Genomic DNA, 19,226 nt, shown 5'->3' with positions numbered 1-19,226 from the left:
TTTCCCGGCGTGGTCGAATTACACTTATGTCTGCTAATAACGCCAAAGTGATTGCAAGGTACTGCATTTCCCGCAGAAATGGAACCATTCAAATTAACAAGTTCTCTCTTCTCGTGGCAATGCATCCATATTCGAAAATTGGAGACACTGTTCTACTCATGCTCTACCAAGGCACGGGAGGGCTCTTCCTTTTCATTGACGAGATGTCGAGTCGCCGTGATCAAGCTGCTTCTAGTGGATAGTTGTGGTTGTTGGCCCTCAACCTCTTAAACTATGCTAGCTGTTACTATATATGTTAAGTATGTAGATATGGACCATATGGTTATTGGCCCTTAGCCTCTTAAAATGTGATAGTTGTTACTATGTTAAGTATGTAGATATGGACCATATGGTTGTCACAACCGTGTTACGAAGATCCTCCTTTTGTCGAATAGTGTAACCACTATATATATGTTACTCAAATGTTGTTACCCAAGTTCATGAATTTTCATGGAAAGTATTAGTATCGTACACAGTTCATTGAGTTTAAGCGTGTGCCCGATGTCCAGAAGGCATTTGCATATTAACTGTCCATATTGCAAATTCACACACATGTTAACATAAGGAAACGTATGTGTAACATACTAATCATCGCACACGAGTACTCACAGACGCATCGTGTGCGATACTCCTAGCCACCGCAAGCAACTAGTTTGCATTTTTCAAAGTTTTTTGTACACACAGAATCGCACACGAAGTAACTGTATTGACCGTCTGTATTATAATTTCTCATCGCAAACACTTCCTCTGAGTCGGCTATTTGCCACGTATCACACACATCTTGTTTACACGACTCGTTTGTGTTCTTTTGGCTCATCGCAAATAGTTCATCCATGTGAACTGTATGCCGCATATCACACACATCTTGTTAAGTTGAACTGTTTCTGTTGTATTCACTAATCGAAAATAGTTCGTCCGAGTGAACCGTATGCCGTATATCGCACACACATTGATATGGCTGCCCGTTTCTGTTGTTCTAACTCATCGCAAACAGTTCGAATGGATTAACCGTGTGTCCTGCATCGCACACACATTGATATGGCTGACCGTTTCTGTTGTTCTGCCTCATCGCAAACAGTTTGAATGGATTAACCGTGTGCCCTGCATCGCACACACAACTAAAATATGAACCGTGTTTGATGGCTCCGCCATCGCAAACGTTTTGCCCCTTTTTTGACGGTTTTTATACACCACTGTTTGTGATTATTGCATCGCACATAGTTTGGGCAAAGGGTCTCTGATCGTAGTGTCGCATTAGCAGTATCCTGTAGTAGTGTAGCGCTAACTCCCTGTGCGTCAAATGTATTATCATGTTTATTATGTTGGGCAAACCAATGTTGGGCCTTGCTGGAATCGGTTATTCAGAGCGAACTTTCAAGAGGGTCCCATTCCCCTGAGCGCGTTAGGAACGATAATCAAGGAACATAACACCGGTATGATGGAAACTAGGGCGGCAAGAGTGGAACAAAACACCAAGCAAAAGGCAGAGCCTTCCACCCTTTACCAAGTATATAGATGCATTAATTAAATAAGAGATATTGTGATATCCCATGGTATCTATGTCCCAATATGGAACAACCTGCAACTGCACCTGTAACTAGCAACGCTATAAGAAGGGCTGAGCAAAGTGGTAACATAGCCAAACAACGGTTTGCTGGGAGGGTGAAAAGGTTAGAGGCTATTTCATGGCAATTGGGAGGCTTGATAAACAAGTGGTAGGTAGCGGGACATAGCGATAGCATCGAGATAACTAGCAAAGCAAAGATAGTAGTGGTATTCAGGATAATGATCATCTTGCCTGAAATCCCGCTCAAAAGAAGATCGAGTCCATGAAGTAGACGAACCGAGCGTAGACGAACGAACCCTCACAATCGCAACGGTACAAGAACTATCGAGAAGAAGCACAACCGGAAAGAAGCAAACAACACGGTAAACACACAACACATAAACATGGCATGATGCACAACCAAGTATGATGCATGATAAGGCTACATGATGCTACTCATGGCAAGAGATGATGCATACAAGAACACCACATCAAAGAAAGTTTAAATGAGGCCGGAAACAACATATAACATTCCAGAAAGTCCCCATATGCAAATTTTGTAATTGGTACTGATCTGAACAAAATATTATGTTAAAGTTGTTAAACAGCAAGTTAAAGTGCACCATGATGATTTACACGTTTTTCTAGTCAAGTTACATATGAAGTTCATTTAATTCTGAGCTACGGTCTAAAAGATATGAGCTAAACAAGTTAAACATGGCATTGATGCAAAATGCATGCAAACATCAACCACAAACACTGCAAAAACATGGATGCAACAAGGTATCATGGAACTACATTCAATTCTAAGCAAGTTTCATATAGGACATGATCAAAACGGAGCAATGGTTCAACACATACACACAAGACAAGTTTAAATCACAATTTGCTCAAAACAGCAAGTACGCATATTGCAAGCATCAAACCAACATTCTACAGACAATATATGAGCACAAACTTGTTATGCCCTTAAAATAGATATAACATACTGCAATTCATCTTTACATTTCAGGTTCATAAGCATCATGGTTAATTTACTATGATCCATGCAAAATGTAAAGTTCTGTTACAAATTAGGACTTTGTGAAAAACTGGGCATATATGACAGCAGAGTTAAAATGTTGGCATGTTGGAGGCAAGAAACAATTATGGTACAGTGCTATAACATGGCATCAAAAGGCATATCATGCTACTACATATCATGGATCTCAAGTAATACAACATTTCATATATATATATATATATATATATATATATATATATATATATATATATATATATATATATATATATGAGCAACACCTTCATGGCATTCATCAAGACAAGGTGCAACCGTGAAATAAGCCGATTCTCAGACTGTGTGAAATCTGGGAATGCAAACAAAACAGAAACATTATGATGCTGACTTTGGAGGCACATAACAGAAAGCATAACAATTTTAATATTTATGCAAATGGCATGAGAATATAGTAGACATGGCATAATTCCAATTACTCCAATGGAACAATTTATAAGATGCATAGGTTAATTACTATGAGCTTTGCAAAATGGAACATGTTGTTAACAAGTTGGCAGTTTTAGCATGATGGCATATTGAGAGCAAGAAAGAGACAACCTACAGCAAGTTTATATGTCAACCAAGGGCATGGCATCAAAGTAGACATTGCATATACCAAAAAACACGGAGGAATCATATACATGTGAGCAAAGGATTAGTGGCAAACATCATGGCAAGATGACAAGTTTTATAACAGACAGTTTTAACTTGGTGAAATTATCAAGTCTGAAATCAGCAACATTGACTAGGCATGTTGGAAAGCTCATGGCACTCACATAAGGACATATCATAGCATGACATAAATACTACAAGAAAGAGGACATAAAAATGCACCAAACACATGTTGACAAGATGTTGATATGATGTATGCATTAAATCACACAAAAATAACAAAAGGGAAGGTTTTAACAGTTTCAGCACTCAACATCAGGATGCACTTTTGCAATGAAGATTATGACATGAACATGAATCCTAACATGAATGCAAATGGCACCATCGTAAATATCACATTTAGTAGAACAATTTACATATATAAATCATCATCATACGATCAACATATACCAAGATAGGGCCCACACAAAATGCACAAATTATGCTGAAAATACTGAGGACTTAGTGGAAATTATACCCCACGGGAAAACTGGACGGAACGGATCCGGGACGAGCCAGTGCAGGGGAGGTGTTTGGATTGAGGGTCGACGCCGACCAGGGTCGAAGTGGGACGAGGGCATCCCGGCGCGGACGTGGAGGCAGAGGACCAGTGGTGGCACGGGCGGCTCGATCCGGCTCGGATCTCGCCGGATCCAGGCGACGGGGAGGCGGGGCGGCATCGGTCTCTGGCAGGGCGAGCTCCGGCCGATGAGGCGCAGTGCAGAGGGGCCAGCGTCAAGGCCTGGGGCCGAGGCGGCGGGCTGACGGGGCGCCTGATCACCGGAGTTGGTCGCCGGCGATGCGCGAAGGCGGCAAGGCTGAGCGGTGGCCTCGTCCTGGGGTCGTCGGCGGCGATGCGTCGAGGCGGCAGGGTCGACAAGTCCGGGCGAAGGCGCGGACCGGTCGCCGGCGATGGTGTGCAGCGAGGCGACGACGGCGCTAGGCTAGAGGCGAGCGCTCGGGCGGCGGCGGGGTCGGGCCCGGATGGGCTTCTAGGGCCCGATCTGGGCTTCGACGGGCCCTCGACGGGAGGAGGGAGACAAGGAGTGAGGTGGCGGTGCGGGAGTGGCGGAGACGAGCGGCTGGCGGCGATGCTGGCCACTAGAACGCCGCCAAGTGGCAGTGGGAGGCTGGGCTACGCCGGAAAACGAGGTGGAGGTGGTGGGGGTTGTAGGTAGGTGGAGGGCTAGGGGTAGGTTTAGACAGATATGGAAGGGGGAGGCTGCTATATATAGCAGGGGGTCTAGGGATAGGAGGGTTTTGGGGGGTTTCGGGACCCTCCGATCGCGATCCAACGGTCGGGTCGAAGGGGTAGTGTAGGTGGGCTAGGTGGGTTGTGTAGGAGGCCGTGGGTTGCGGAAGAGAAGAGAGAGAGGCCTGGCGATAGTTTCTGGATACCAAAAACATCTAACGTTTGACCGGCTATAATGTCGCTATATTATCCGTTGGGGCATCAAACGGACTTCGAATGCGATGAAATTTGGCAAGCGGTCTACCTACAATATAACAAGACCGCACACCAACTTTCAACCCATTCCGAGAACATTTATATCCCACTTATAAAATAATATTTCTGAGGTGCTGCAGGCGCATGCGAGTGTGGTTAGACTCAGAATAGACAACAGAGAGAACTAGGAGACCCGGCAACTACGAACGGATGCAAATTTTGAAAAACATGCAGATGAAATGCACATGATGAGATGTCAAAGTGCAACACGCAGGCGAATGACATGGCAACGACGTCGAATAAACGGAAGACATCCGGCACATCGGTCTCGGGGCGTCACATCTATTGCCATGAAACACCAATCGGGAGCCCGTTCCGGCACTCTGCCGGAGGGGGAAATCATCACCAGAGGCCATCTTCATCATCCCTATGGCCACCATGATGAGGAGGGAGTAGTCCACCCTCGGGGCCGAGGGTTTGTACCAGTAGCTATGTGTTTAATCTCTCTCTCTCTCTCTCGTGTTCTTGATGGCACGATCTTGATGTATCGTGAGCTTTGTTAATATAGTTGGATCATATGGTGTTTCTCTCTCTCTATCTTGTTGTGATGAATTGAGTTTTCTCTTTGAGATTTCGTTTTATCGGGTTGAATATTTTTATGGATTTGAGAGCACTTGATATATGTCTTGCATATGAATACCCGTGGTGACAATGGGGTATTATATTGATTCACTTGATATATATTTTGGCACTCAACTCATGGATTCCTGAGGTGACATTGGAGTAATCTATGCATAGGGGTTGATGCATGTTTTCGTCCTTGTTTCTCTGGTAGAACTCTTGGGGCACTCATTGAGGTTCTTTGTGTTGGATCGAGTATTATGAATCTGAAATTGTTTGATGCGTATCGTATAATTAACTCATGGATACTTATGTGACATTGGAGTATCTAGGTGACATTAGAGTTGGTTGATGCGTATCATATGGTGTTATTTTAGTATGAACTCTTGGATAGATCAAACGGAAAGAATAACTTTGTGTTATTTTAGTACGAACTCTCGAATAGATCGAACGGAAAGAATAACTTTAAGGTGGTTTCGTAGCCTACAAACAATTTCTTCTTATGTTCTCTGCTAGATAAGAACTTTGGAGTGATTTTTCGTCACACGTTGAGGGATGGTTATATGATCCAATTAGATTAGCATTGTTGAGAGATTGCACTAGCGAAAGTACAGACCCTAGGCCTTGTTTTCAAGCATTGCAATACTGTTTGTGCTCACTTTTGTTACTTGCTACCTTGCTATTTTTTATTGTTCCTATTACAAAAATCAATATCTACTATCATTACTACACTTGTATCATCATCTCTTCGCCGAACTAGTGCACCTATACAATTTACATTGTATTTGTTGTGTTGGGGACACAAGACACTCTTTGTTATTTGGTTGCAGGGTTGTTTGAGAGAGACCATCTTCATCCTACGCCTCCCACGGATTGATAAACCTTAGGTAATCCATTGAGGAAAAATTGCTACTGTACTACAAAACTCTGCACTTGGAGGCCCAACACAAGTCTACTAGAACAAAGTAGTGTAGTAGACATCATTTGGGGGCTTTGCGGGAGTCTGGATAGCAGCCACATTGGACTCATATACCCTAGGCCCACTAAATCCCCCGCCCCGGTTCCATTATTTTCCAATCCGGCCCTTCTTCCCCTTGCTTTGCATCCGCACCTGCTACTTCTTGAGCTTGCATCGGTTTTTCCCTTGAAGAGGAAAGGGTGATGCAGCAAAAGTAGAGATAAGTATTTCCCTCAGTTAAGAACCAAGGTATCAATCCAGTAGGAGAAGAACACGCAAATCACCAATACCTGCACAAACAATCAAACACTTGCACCCAACACGATAAAGGGGTTGTCAATCCCTTCACGGTCACTTGCAAAGGTGAGATCTGATAGAGATAGATAAATAAAACTAAACAAAAGATAAAATATTTTGGGTTTTTTTGTTTATAGATCTGAAAGTACAAGATTGCAAAATAGTAGATCAGAAACTAATATGATGGAAAATAGACCCACGGGCCATAGGTTTCACTAGAGGCTTCTCTCATGAAGGCAAATAATACGGTGGGTGAACAAATTATTGTCGAGCAATTGATAGAAAAGCGCAAAGTTATGACGATATCCAAGGCAATGATTATGTAGTATAGGCATCACGTCCGTGTCAAGTAGACCGACTCCTGCCTGCATCTACTACTATTACTCCACACATCGACCGACTCCTGCCTGCATCTAGAGTATTAAGTTCATAAAGAACAGAGTAACGCTTTAAGTAAGATAACATGATGTAGAGGAATAAACTCAAGCAATATGATGTAAACCCCATCTTTTTATCCTCGATGGCAACAATACAATATGTGCCTCGCTACCCCTACTGTCACTAGGTGAGGACACCGCAAGATTGAACCCAAAGCTAAGCATCTCTCCCATTGCAAGAAAAACCAACCTAGTTGCCCAAACCAAACTGATAATTCGAAGAGAAATACAAATATATCAAATCATGCATATAAGAATTAAGAGGAGAATCAAATAATATTCATAGATAAGCTGATCATAAATCCACAATTCATCGGATCTCGACAAACACACCGCAAAAAAGTATTACATCGGATAGATCTCCAAGAACATCGAGGAGAACATGGTATTGAGAATCAAAGAGAGAGAAGAAGCCATCTAGCTACTAGCTATGGACCCGTAGGTCTGAAGTGGACTACTCACGCTTCATCAGAAGGGCAATGGAGTTGATGTAGATTCCCGTCGTGATCGAATCCCCATCCGGCGGAGTACCGGAAAAGGCCTCCAGATGGGATCTAACGAGGTTAGAGACCTGCGGCGGTGGAAAAGTGTTTTCGTGGATGCTTCTGGTGGTTTGGGAATATATGTGAATATATAGGAGGCAGAACTAGGTCAAGGGGGTCACGAGGGGCCCACAAGGTAGGGGGTGCGCCCTCCACCCTTGTCGCCGCCTCGTGGCTCTTCTGACTTGAACTCCAAGTCTCTTGGGTGTCTTCTGGTCCAAGAAAAATCAGCGCGAAGGTTTTATTCCATTTGGACTACGTTTGGTATTCCTTTTCTGCGAAGCTCAAAAACAAGGAAAAAATAGAAACTGGCATTGGGCTCTAGATTAATAAGTTAGTCCCAAAAATAATATAAAATAGCATATTAATGCATATAAAACATCCAAAATAGATAATATAATAGCATGGAACAATCAAAAATTATAGATACGTTGGAGACGTATCAAGCATCCCCAAGCTTAATTCCTGCTCGTCCCCGAGTAGGTAAATGATAAAACGGAATTTTTGATGTGGAATGCTACCTAACATATTTATCCATGTAATTTTCTTTATTGTGGCAAGAATGTTCAGATCCATAAGATTCAAAACAAAAGTTTAATATTGACATAAAAACAATAATACTTCAAGCATACTAATAAGGCAATCATGTATTCTCGAAATACTATGGCTAAAGGAAGCTATCCCTACAAAATCATATAGTCTGGCTATGCCCCATCTTCATCACACAAAATATTCAAATCATGCACAACCCGGTTTTAGCCAAGCAATTGTTTCATACTTTAGTATTCTCAAACCTTTTCAACTTTCACGCAATACATGAGCGTGAGCCATGGACATAGCACTACAGGTGGAATAGAATATGGTGGTTGTGGAGAAGAAAAAAAGAAGGATATAGGCGTATCAACGGGCTATGGAGATACCCATCAATAGATATCAATGTGAGTGAGTAGGGATTGCCATGCAACAGATGCACTAGAGCTATAAGTTTATGAAAGCTCAAAAAGAAACTAAGTGGGTGTGCATCCGACTTGCTTGCTCATGAAGAACTAGGGCATTTGAGGAAGCCCATCGTTGGAATATACAAGCCAAGTTCTATAATGAAAAATTCCCACTAGTATATGAAAGTGACAAAATAGGAGACTCTCTATCATGAAGATCATGGTGCTACTTTGAAGCACAAGTGTGGAAAAAGGATGGTAACGTTGCCCCTTCTCTCTTTTCTCTCATTTTTTCAATGGCTTCTTTGGCATCTTTTTTTATTTCCTCACATGGGACAATGCTCTAAAAATGAAGATCATCACACTTTTATTTACTTACAACTCAAAAATTACAACTCGATACTAGAACAAAATATGACTCTATATGAATGCCTCCGGCGGTGTACCGGGATGTGCAATGACTCAAGAGTGACATGTATCAAAGAATTATGAACGGTGGCTTTGCCACAAATACTATGTCAACTACATGATCATGCAAAGCAATATGACAATGATGAAGTGTGTCATAATAAACGGAACGGTGGAAAGTTGCATGGCAATATATCTCGGAATGGCTATGGAAATGCCATAATAGGTAGGTATGGTGGCTGTTTTGAGGAAGGTATATGGTGGGTGTATGGTACCGGCGAAAGTTGTGCGGTACTAGAGAGGCTAGCAATGGTGGAAGAGTGAGAGTGTGTACAATCCATGGACTCAACATTAGTCATAAAGAACTCACATACTTATTGCAAAAATCTATTAGTCATTGAAACAAAGTACTACGCGCATGCTCCTAGGGGGAGGGTTGGTAGGAGTTAACCATCGCGATCCCGACCTCCACACAAAGGATGACAATCAATAAATAAATCATGCTCCGACTTCGTTACATAACGGTTCACCATACGTGCATGCTACGGGAATCACAAATTTTAACACAAGTATTCTTACCAATCCACAATTACTCACTAGCATGACTCTAATATCACCATCTTTACATCTCAAAACAATCATAAGGAATCAAACTTCTCATAGTACTCAATGCACTTTATATGAAAGTTTTTTTTATTATATCCCTCTTGGATGCCTATCATATTAGGACTAAATTCATATCCAAAGAAAATTACCACGCTGTTTAGAGAGACTCTCAAAATAATATAAGTGAAGCATGAGAGTTCAACAATTTCTATAAAATAAAGCCACCGCCGTGCTCTAAAAAGATATAAGTGAAGCACTAGAGCAAAAATTGCCTAGCTCAAAAGATATAAGTGAAGCACATAGAGTATTCTAATAAATCACGATTCATGCGTGTCCCTCTCAAAAGGTGTGTACAGCAAGTATGATTGTGGTAAACCAAAAAGCACATACTCATATCATACAAGACGCTCCAAGAAAAACACATATCATGTGGTGAATAAAAATATAGCCTCAAGTAAAGTTACCGATAGACGAAGACGAAAGAGGGGAGGCCTTCCGGGGCATCCCCAAGCTTAGGCTCTTAGTTGTACTTGAATATTACCTTGGGGTGCCTTGGGCATCCCCAAGCTTAGGCTCTTGCCACTCCTTATTCCATAGTCCATCAAATCTTTACCCAAAACTTGAAAATTTCACAACACAAAACTCAACAGAAAATCTTATGAGATCCGTTAGTATAAGAAAATAAATCACCACTTATGGGTACTGTTGTGAACTCATTCTTTATTTATATTGGTGCAATATCTATTGTATTCCAACCTATCCATGGTTCATACCCCCCCCAATACTACCCATAGTTTCATCAAAACATGCAAACAACACATAGAAAACAGAATCTGTCAAAAACAGAACAGCCTGTAGTAACCAGAGAACTTCGTATACTTCTGTAACTCCAAACATTCTGAAAAATTAGGAAAACCTGGGAAATTTGTATATAAATCTTGAGTAAAAAATTCAGATCAAAATCACGCTTCTGTGAATTATGAAAATTATTTTTCTGGGCGCAAAAGTTTTTGTTTTTCAGCAAGATCAAATCAACTATCTCCGTAAGCCATCCCAAAGGTCTTACTTGGCACAAACACTAATTAAAACACAAAAACCAATCTAACCAGAGTCTAGATGAATTATTTATTGCAAAACAGAACCAAAAAAGTAAGAAAAAAATAAAATTGGGTTGGCCCCCAACAAGCGCTATTGTTTAACGCCCTTAACTAGGCATAAAACATAAATCTAGGTATTGTCATCTTTGGTATGCAATCCATAAGTAGCTCTCATAATAGATTCATAAGGCAACTTGATTTTCTTTCTAGGAAAGTGTTCCATGCCCTTCCTTAACGGAATTAAAATCTACTGTTTCCTTCTTTCATATCAATAATTGCACCAATCGTTCTAAGGAAAGGTCTACCAAGAATAATAGGACATGTAGGATTGCAATCTATATCAAGAACAATGAAATCTATGGGCACATAATTCCTATTTGCAATAATAATAACATCATTAATTCTTCCCATAGGTTTCTTGATAGTGGAATCCGCAAGATGCAAATTTAAAGAACAATCATCACATTCACGAAAACCTAACACATCACATAAAGTTTTTGGAATCGTGGAAACACTAGCACCCAAATCACACAAACAATCGCACTCACAATCTTTAATCTTAATCTCAATAGTAGGTTCCCACTCATCATAAAGTTTTCTAGGAATAGAAACTTCCAATTCAAGCTTTTCTTCAAAAGATTTCATCGTAACATCGACAATATGTTTAGTAAAAGCTTTATTTTGATTATAAGCATGAGGAGAATTCAACATGGATTGCAACAAGGAAATACAATATATTAAAGAATAATTATCATAATTAAATTCCTTGAAATCCAAAAGAGTGGGTTCATTGCTACTTAAAGTCCTGACCTCTCCAATCCCACTTTTATCAATTTTTGCATGAAGATCTAAAAACTCTGAATCATTGGGATGCCTTTTAACTAAAGTTGACTCATCTCCAGTCCCATATTTATCAAGATTTATATTGGAAAACAAAGATTCAATAGGAGTCACATCAATCACTTTAAGATCTTCATCATTATTTTCACAAAAACTAGAAGAACACACTTAGCGGTTCTTTCTTTGCACTCATCAATGGCGATTCTCATAGCTTTTAGAGACTCATTAATATCATGCTTGGGTGGAATAGATCTAATTTTCAAAGAGTCAATCTCAAGAGAAATTCTATCCACGTTCCTAGCCAAATCATCAATCTTAAGCAATTTTTCTTCAATCAAAGCATTGAAACTCTTTTGCGAAATCATAAATTCTTTAACACTATTCTCAAAATTAGAGGACATCTTATTATAATTTCCACAAGAATTGTTGTAGGAATTACCATAATTATTAAAGGAATTACTAGGGCACGGCCTAGGATTAAAATTGCCTCTATACGCGTTATTACCAAAATTGTTCCTACCAAAAAATTCACATCCATAGATTCATTATTATTCTCAATCAAAGTGGACAAAGGCATATCATTAGGATCAATAGAAGCACTCTTGCTAGCAAATAATTTCATAAGCTCATCCATCTTTCCACTCAAAACATTAATCTCTTCAATCGCATGCACTTTTTTACTAGTGGAAGATCTTTCGGTATGCCATTGAGAATAATTAACCATAATATTATCTAGGAGTTTAGTAGCTTCTCGTAAATTAATTTCCATAAAAGTATCTCCCGCGGCCGAATCTAAAAGATTTTTAGAAGCAGAATTCAATCCGGCATAAATTTTTTGTATAATCATCCACAAATTCAAACCATGAGTAGGTCAATTTCATATCATCAATTTCATCCTCTCCCAAGATTGTGCAACATGTTCATGATCAAGTTGCTTAAAATTCATAATATCGTTCCTAAGGAAGATGATCTTAGAGGGAGGAAAATACTTGGAAATAAAAGCATCTTTACACTTATTCCATGAATCAATACAATTTTTAGGCAAAGATGAAAACCAAGTTTTAGCACGATCTCGAAGTGAGAACGGAAATAGCTTCAATTTAAAAATATCATTATCCACATCTTTCTTTTTTTTGCATATCACACAACTCAACGAAATTATTCAGATGGGATGCGGCATCTTCACTAGGAAGGCCGGAAAATTGATCTTTCATAATAAGATTCAGCAAAGCGGCATTAATTTCATAAGATTCCGCACTAGTGGTGGGAGCAATCGGAGTACTAATAAAATCATTATTATTAGTATTGGAAAAGTCACACAATTTGGTATTCTCTTGAGCCATAGTGACAAAGCAAGCAATCTAATGCACGAGCAAACAAAAAGCAAACGAAGAGACGAATGGAAGAAGGGCGAATAAAAAGGCAAATCTTTTCAAAAATCGTTTTAGAAGTGGGGGAGAGGAAAACGAGAAGCGAATAATGTAATGCAAGAGATGAGAGTTTTATGATGGGTACTTGGTATGTCTTGACTTGGCGTAGATCTCCCCGGCGACGGCGCCAGAAATTCTTCATGCTACTTCTTGAGTTTGCGTTGGTTTTTCCCTTGAAGAGGAAAGGGTGATGCAGCAAAGTAGAGATAAGTATTTCCCTCAGTTAAGAACCAAGGTATCAATCCAGTAGGACAAGAACGCGCAAATCACCAATACCTGCACAAACAATCAAACACTTGCACCCCAACGCGATAAAGGGGTTGTCAATCCCTTCACGGTCACTTGCAAAGGTGAGATCTGATAGAGATAGATAAATAAAACTAAACAAAAGATAAAATATTTTGGGTTTTTTTTTGGTCTATAGATCTGAAAGTAAAAGACTGCAAAATAGTAGATCGGAAACTAATATGATGGAAAATAGACCCAAGGGCCATAGGTTTCACTAGAGGCTTCTCTCATGAAGGCAAATAACACGGTGGGTGAACAAATTACTGTCGAGCAATTGATAGAAAAGCGAAAAGTTATGACGATATCCAAGGCAATGATTATGTAATATAGGCATCATGTCCGTGTCAAGTAGACCGACTCCTACCTACATCTACTACTATTACTCCACACATCGACCGACTCCTGCCTGCATCTAGAGCATTAAATTCATAAAGAACAGAGTAACGCTTTAAGTAAGATGACATGATGTAGAGGAATAAACTCAAGCAATATGATGTAAACTCCATCTTTTTATCCTCGATGGCAACAATACAATACGTGCCTCGCTACCTCTACTATAACTGGGTGAGGACACCGCAAGATTGAACCCAAAGCTAAGCACCTCTCCCATTGCAAGAAAAACCAATCTAGTTGGCCAAACCAAACCGATAGTTCAAAGAGAAATACAAAGATATCAAATCATGCATAAAAGAATTCAGAGGAGATTCAAATAATATTCATAGATAAGCTGATCATAAATCCACAATTCATCGGATCTCGACAAACACACCGTAAAAAAGTATTACATCGGATAGATCTTCAAGAACAACGAGAAGAACATGGTATTGAGAATCAAAGAGAGAGAGGAAGCCATCTAGCTACTAGCTATGGACCCGTAGGTCTGAAGTGGACTACTCACGCTTCATCGGAAGGGCAATGGAGTTGATGCAGATGCCTTCCGTGATCGAATCCCCCTCCGACGGAGTACCGGAAAAGGCCTCCAGATGGGATCTAACGAGGTTAGAGATCTGCGGCGGTGGAAAAGTGTTTTCGTGGATGCTTTTGGTTGTTTGGGAATATATGTGAATATATAGGAGGCAGAACTAGGTCAGGGGGTCATGAGGGGTCCACAGGGTAGGGGGCGCGCCCTCCACCTGCCTTGTGGCTCTTCTGACTTGAACTCCAAGTCTCCTGGGTGTCTTCTGGTCCAAGAAAAATCAGCGCGAAGGTTTTATTCCGTTTGGACTCCGTTTGGTATTCCTTTTCTGCGAAGCTCAAAAACAAGGAAAAATAGAAACTGGCACTGGACTCTATATTAATAAGTTAGTCCCAAAAATAATATAAAATAGCATATTAATGCATATAAAACATCCAAAACAGGTAATATAATAGCATGGAACAATCAAAAATTATAGATGTGTTGGAGACGTATTAGCACCCTCCTCCTCCGACGCCGCTGTTGTACCTCTCTGTCTGCCACACATGCATTGCCGGACCTCTGCAACTAGCACCAATGGGCCTGCTCGCCTTTTACGACAGTGTCCTTCACCCAGGACCCGTCCATGGCTAGGTACACTCCTCCTCCCCTGTCAACGACGTCCATGCCGGACGCCACGCCCGGCAGGTGTTCGATCAAATGCCATTGAGCTAATTTTCGAATGCCATATCATTTTTCTAGAGTACGAAGGATGGCAGGGTACCCGACCATGGAGAATAAGTTGTTGTGCGATGCGTGGTTGGCCGTAACCATGGATTTCGTAGGCGGGCACAGAAGGGGCTCTTCTGGCAGCGCGTGCATGATTCGTTTCACGCACGAAAGCACATTGCGCTCTACGACATGCACATCATCCAACAACGCAATGTGAGGTCGTTATTGTATCGATGGTACGTCATCTAAACCACCGTCACCAAGTTTTGTGACACAGTTGCTCGGCTGGAGGTAAGATAGCCATTGCGTGCGACAACGAAGGAGATCTTGAGTTTTGCTTTTTCGTGCTCAACTTGACGACTGAATCATTCATTCACTCAATGTTGCTCTACATAGTGTGTAGCCCGTATGCGCTGCCATGATGTACCACATGATAAAGGGACGACCATTTAGGTACATACACAGTTAGATGAAGCTAAAGGGGCAGTATGTATGGGACGACATGATCCATTTATGAAAAACTTGTTGAACATCCGGTTAATCTCGTTGAATTTGAACTATTGTTATATTAGACTTATTTACATGCTATGTATGGATGATTTTGTGCTATTTTATATCCGAACTTTGAGACTTTCGTTGGGTTTGCATGAATTTCGCCCGGTCTGTTGAAATGCGGTTTCAAATGTATGTGAGTAGTGTTGGATGGCAGGCTCCCTAATTCATGTCCGCGAACTGGTCCCCCTATCCGTAAACAGATGCGGGAGGAAATTTACGGGTCAGCGTTGGAGATGCCCTTATTGTTTTTCTTTTTGCGGGTTTATTGGTTTGTTGACATGCAGATGGCATCTGATAGCTAGGAAAGATAAGAAGTTAGCAAGAGGAGCACACTGACTAGCTTGTCTTGTCGAGATGTAGAAATGTAGAATCATGGATGATGTTGGAATAATTGATTAGTTGTGTGCTTACTACTAAACCTGATTTGAAGAGCCCGCTAGCTGGACAGATTGGGACGACACAATTCCCTTTTTCTCTTTCACATGGAGGAGATGTTTCAGGCAGCCAACACAAAAATAAGGGCCTCTTTGATTTGCAGATTTCTCAAAACGTGAGAATAGGATAAATGGAGGAATGGAGTGACATGACCTCTTGTACTACATAAAACTGGATTGAAGTGTGTTTGATAGCACATAATTTTTTTCCAAAATGAAGCACAAATAAAATCATATGAAAAAAAATCATAAGGATCCCAATTCTGCAGACCAAAATACTATCGCGGGAAAAATTACTAATTAACGATTCAGATCCTTGACCTGCAAAAAAAAGGATTCAAATCTTCTAAAAATTACATGAAATTCTTTTGAATCAAAGGAGCCCTAATTATTGAGCCGCTCTAATTTCAGAATGTACACTTTACCTTAAACTAATGGCAAAGCGGCATGCTTTACCATATTTAAAAGTTTGTGACATGGCTCACTAGATTTAAGAAGCATAATTCCATAGTTCACCATATTTTGGCTCAGTTTGTAGTAGCTGAACTTATCTTTTACTACATCCATCCAGAATTACTTGACGTGACATCTAGATACATCCAATTTTCAGCGTCAAGTAATTCCGGACGTTGGAGATGCCCATCGTCAAGTAATTCCGGACGGTGTTGGAGATGCCCTAATGCGGGTAATTTCTAGTATGTGTAGCGAAACTGATGAAACAACATCGTATGGTGGCCGATAGTCGTGATCTAATTCCTTGCGTGCAGCGCAAGGGTTTCGACTCCGTGGCCGTCCTCACCGTGTGGATGCTGTGGAAGGAGCGCAACAACCGCGTCTTCCAGCACTTAGCGGTCGTGGCTCGGGAGCTATGTCGGCGTATCGAAGAGGAAGCCGGGTTGTGGAAATTTTTTGGAGCAAAAGGGTTGGCTGATGTTTGGAGATAGTTTCCTCTGCTTTGTAGGGCGTTGTCTTTCTTCCTACCCCATTCTGGTTACCTGCCAGGAACAGTCGCATTGTCCCCTGTAACCGTGGCCTGCCGCCGGACACCTTGTACTATTTTCTTTCTTCTAATACATCGGCACGCAAGCCTTCTACGTGTTCGCAAAAAAAACTGATGAAACAAAACCCTTGAGCAAGACTAGAAAGTCCGCCCCTCTCGGAGCAAAGATTTTTTTTTATGAAGAAGATGTATTACCGCAGTTTGAGCTCAGGGTGAGGTATGGAGAAAGGTTGTTGGCAACTTATCTGGGTCAAAACATCGATGACGTGGGTGCTAGTTGTTAATGGTCAGATCAAGATTAACCCACTAATCGTGCATTTATGCTTGTCTAGCGCGAATAATGTTCCATCACAGACACCCCTCAAAAAAATGTTGCATCACGGACATGATTCTTCTGCAACGCGACACGGGACCTAACCACATGATGTAGCCATTCATTCTGAGTGGCTCGGTGCATTTTCCTTCCATCCGTTCGAGCCTATACATGTGGACGATACTTAACCTTATCGGTTCTTAGTGAAAAGGTGATAATGCACAAGCTGGTTAATTTGTAGATCAAGCTCCAGCAATGCTCATGCTGGACTTAGTGAAAACCATACGGACCATGGACACATGGACTCCCTCCCATCTTTTAGCAATGTGACATGGACCAAACCGCATGATGTACTAGTGTATTAATGATCTAATTAGTGCCTTTCTTTTTCGCTCCATTGTGGCATGGACTTTATCTCTGAGTGCTTAATCATTATGAGGTAATGTCCTTGACAGTGGCGTTAATTTGTAGGTCAAGCTGCAATTGTGCGGTCATCATCAGATTAGATCCTTCAAAGTAGTATCTAGACCAATGAAAAAAATAGCACGCTACAGCAAAATAGCGACGACCTTAAAATATGCGTGCTATTAGCGAGACGTTGTACACTGATATATTTAGCGAGGTAATTTTCAATACGCTATAGCTTATAGCGCGCTATTTTTTTCAGTGATCTAGACTCAGGTCTACTCCCTCCGTTCCATATTAGTGGTCGCTGAAAACATACATCCATTTCAGCGACAACTAATATGAAATGGAGGGAGTAGTAGATAACTCTGTTCTGCAATCCTGCCTTGCTTGGGAAGACAAAGCAAAGCTATCTGGAGAGTACCAAGAACTAGCAAATAAAATGTTCTATTTTTTCTTCTAAATCAGATGTATATAGACACGTTTCTTTTTTTTAACACAGTACAGACGTAAATGCCCATACATACATGCATACACTCACCCCTATGAACGCACACACGCACACCCTACCCCTATGAGCACCTCCGAGAGACTGAGCAGCCATGTCATCTTAAGACTGAGCCGGTATATAGACATGTTTCAGTGTGTTATCTACTCGTTTCAGTCCGTATGTAGTATATCAAAAAATAAAAACAGTTCACCTTTACCATACTGCACGCTCGTTAAGTAGCGATCAAATCAAGGAAATCGATTAAACAATCCCTGTACAGTGAGAGGAGCTCCCAATCAAATCAAGGAAATCGATCAAACGATCCCGGTACACTGAGAGGAGCTCCCGTGTCAATCACTTCCATTCCTTTCATCAACCCATTTCCGCGGGTACTTTTTCTTTACTTTTTAGGAAGTCCAAATGACGGAACACAGAGATCTAGGATGTAGAAGATCATAACATGAGCGATTCGGCAGATTTGGATTAAAAACATCCATAACATCTTAGAGCACCTACAACCAAAAGTATCAAATTTAGGTCCCAAAACATCCACGAACGCACCGAGGCGTGTCCGCGGACAGTGGCCGGGCAACACACAAAATTGCTTCTCCACAACCGGATGCATCTAAACCGAATACTAAAATCCATATTAGCTCATGCAAATCCATATTGGTGTACGTGGCTGAAGGCATGTCTATCTGACTATCAAAATTTGACATGCCCTACAAACTACGAATAAAACGATGACCGAAGAAGTTACATCCATGGCCGGCCTTGCCCTTGCCTTTGCTCTTCCCGTCGCCCTTGGGGCAGTAGCGGTCGAAGGCGCAGAACGGATCTAGTCGGATCTGCTCACTGCCGGAGTTGTCCGATCCGTCGCCGTCCTTGCCTTTCTCCTGCTTGGGGGGCAATCCGGCCATGGCGCGGACCGCCTGGCTTTGGTCTTTTGCCATCGCCTTCACCGCCCTCCTCAGCTGCTTCTTATGTGGGCATGGCGGTATTCCTTCGACGCCGCCTCACGGGCTATCGAAGCCTCCTCCGCGTCGCGAGCGCCTGAGCCGCGAGGGATGCAGCAGTCGCCTTCGCTTGAAACCGCATCCGAAGCCTCGCGCGGCGGGCACGCCACACCTCCTTTTCGGATTTGCGTCGGGTCATGGAGGCGCAAATGGCCTCCGTTTCGGCGCCCGCCGCCACGGGGAC

The sequence above is a fragment of the Aegilops tauschii genome, chromosome 4, assembly GCF_002575655.3.
Source record: "Aegilops tauschii subsp. strangulata cultivar AL8/78 chromosome 4, Aet v6.0, whole genome shotgun sequence".
Lineage (NCBI taxonomy): Eukaryota > Viridiplantae > Streptophyta > Magnoliopsida > Poales > Poaceae > Aegilops > Aegilops tauschii.
The sequence above is the reverse complement of the archived record's forward strand: the minus strand, read 5'-3'. Positions refer to the sequence as shown.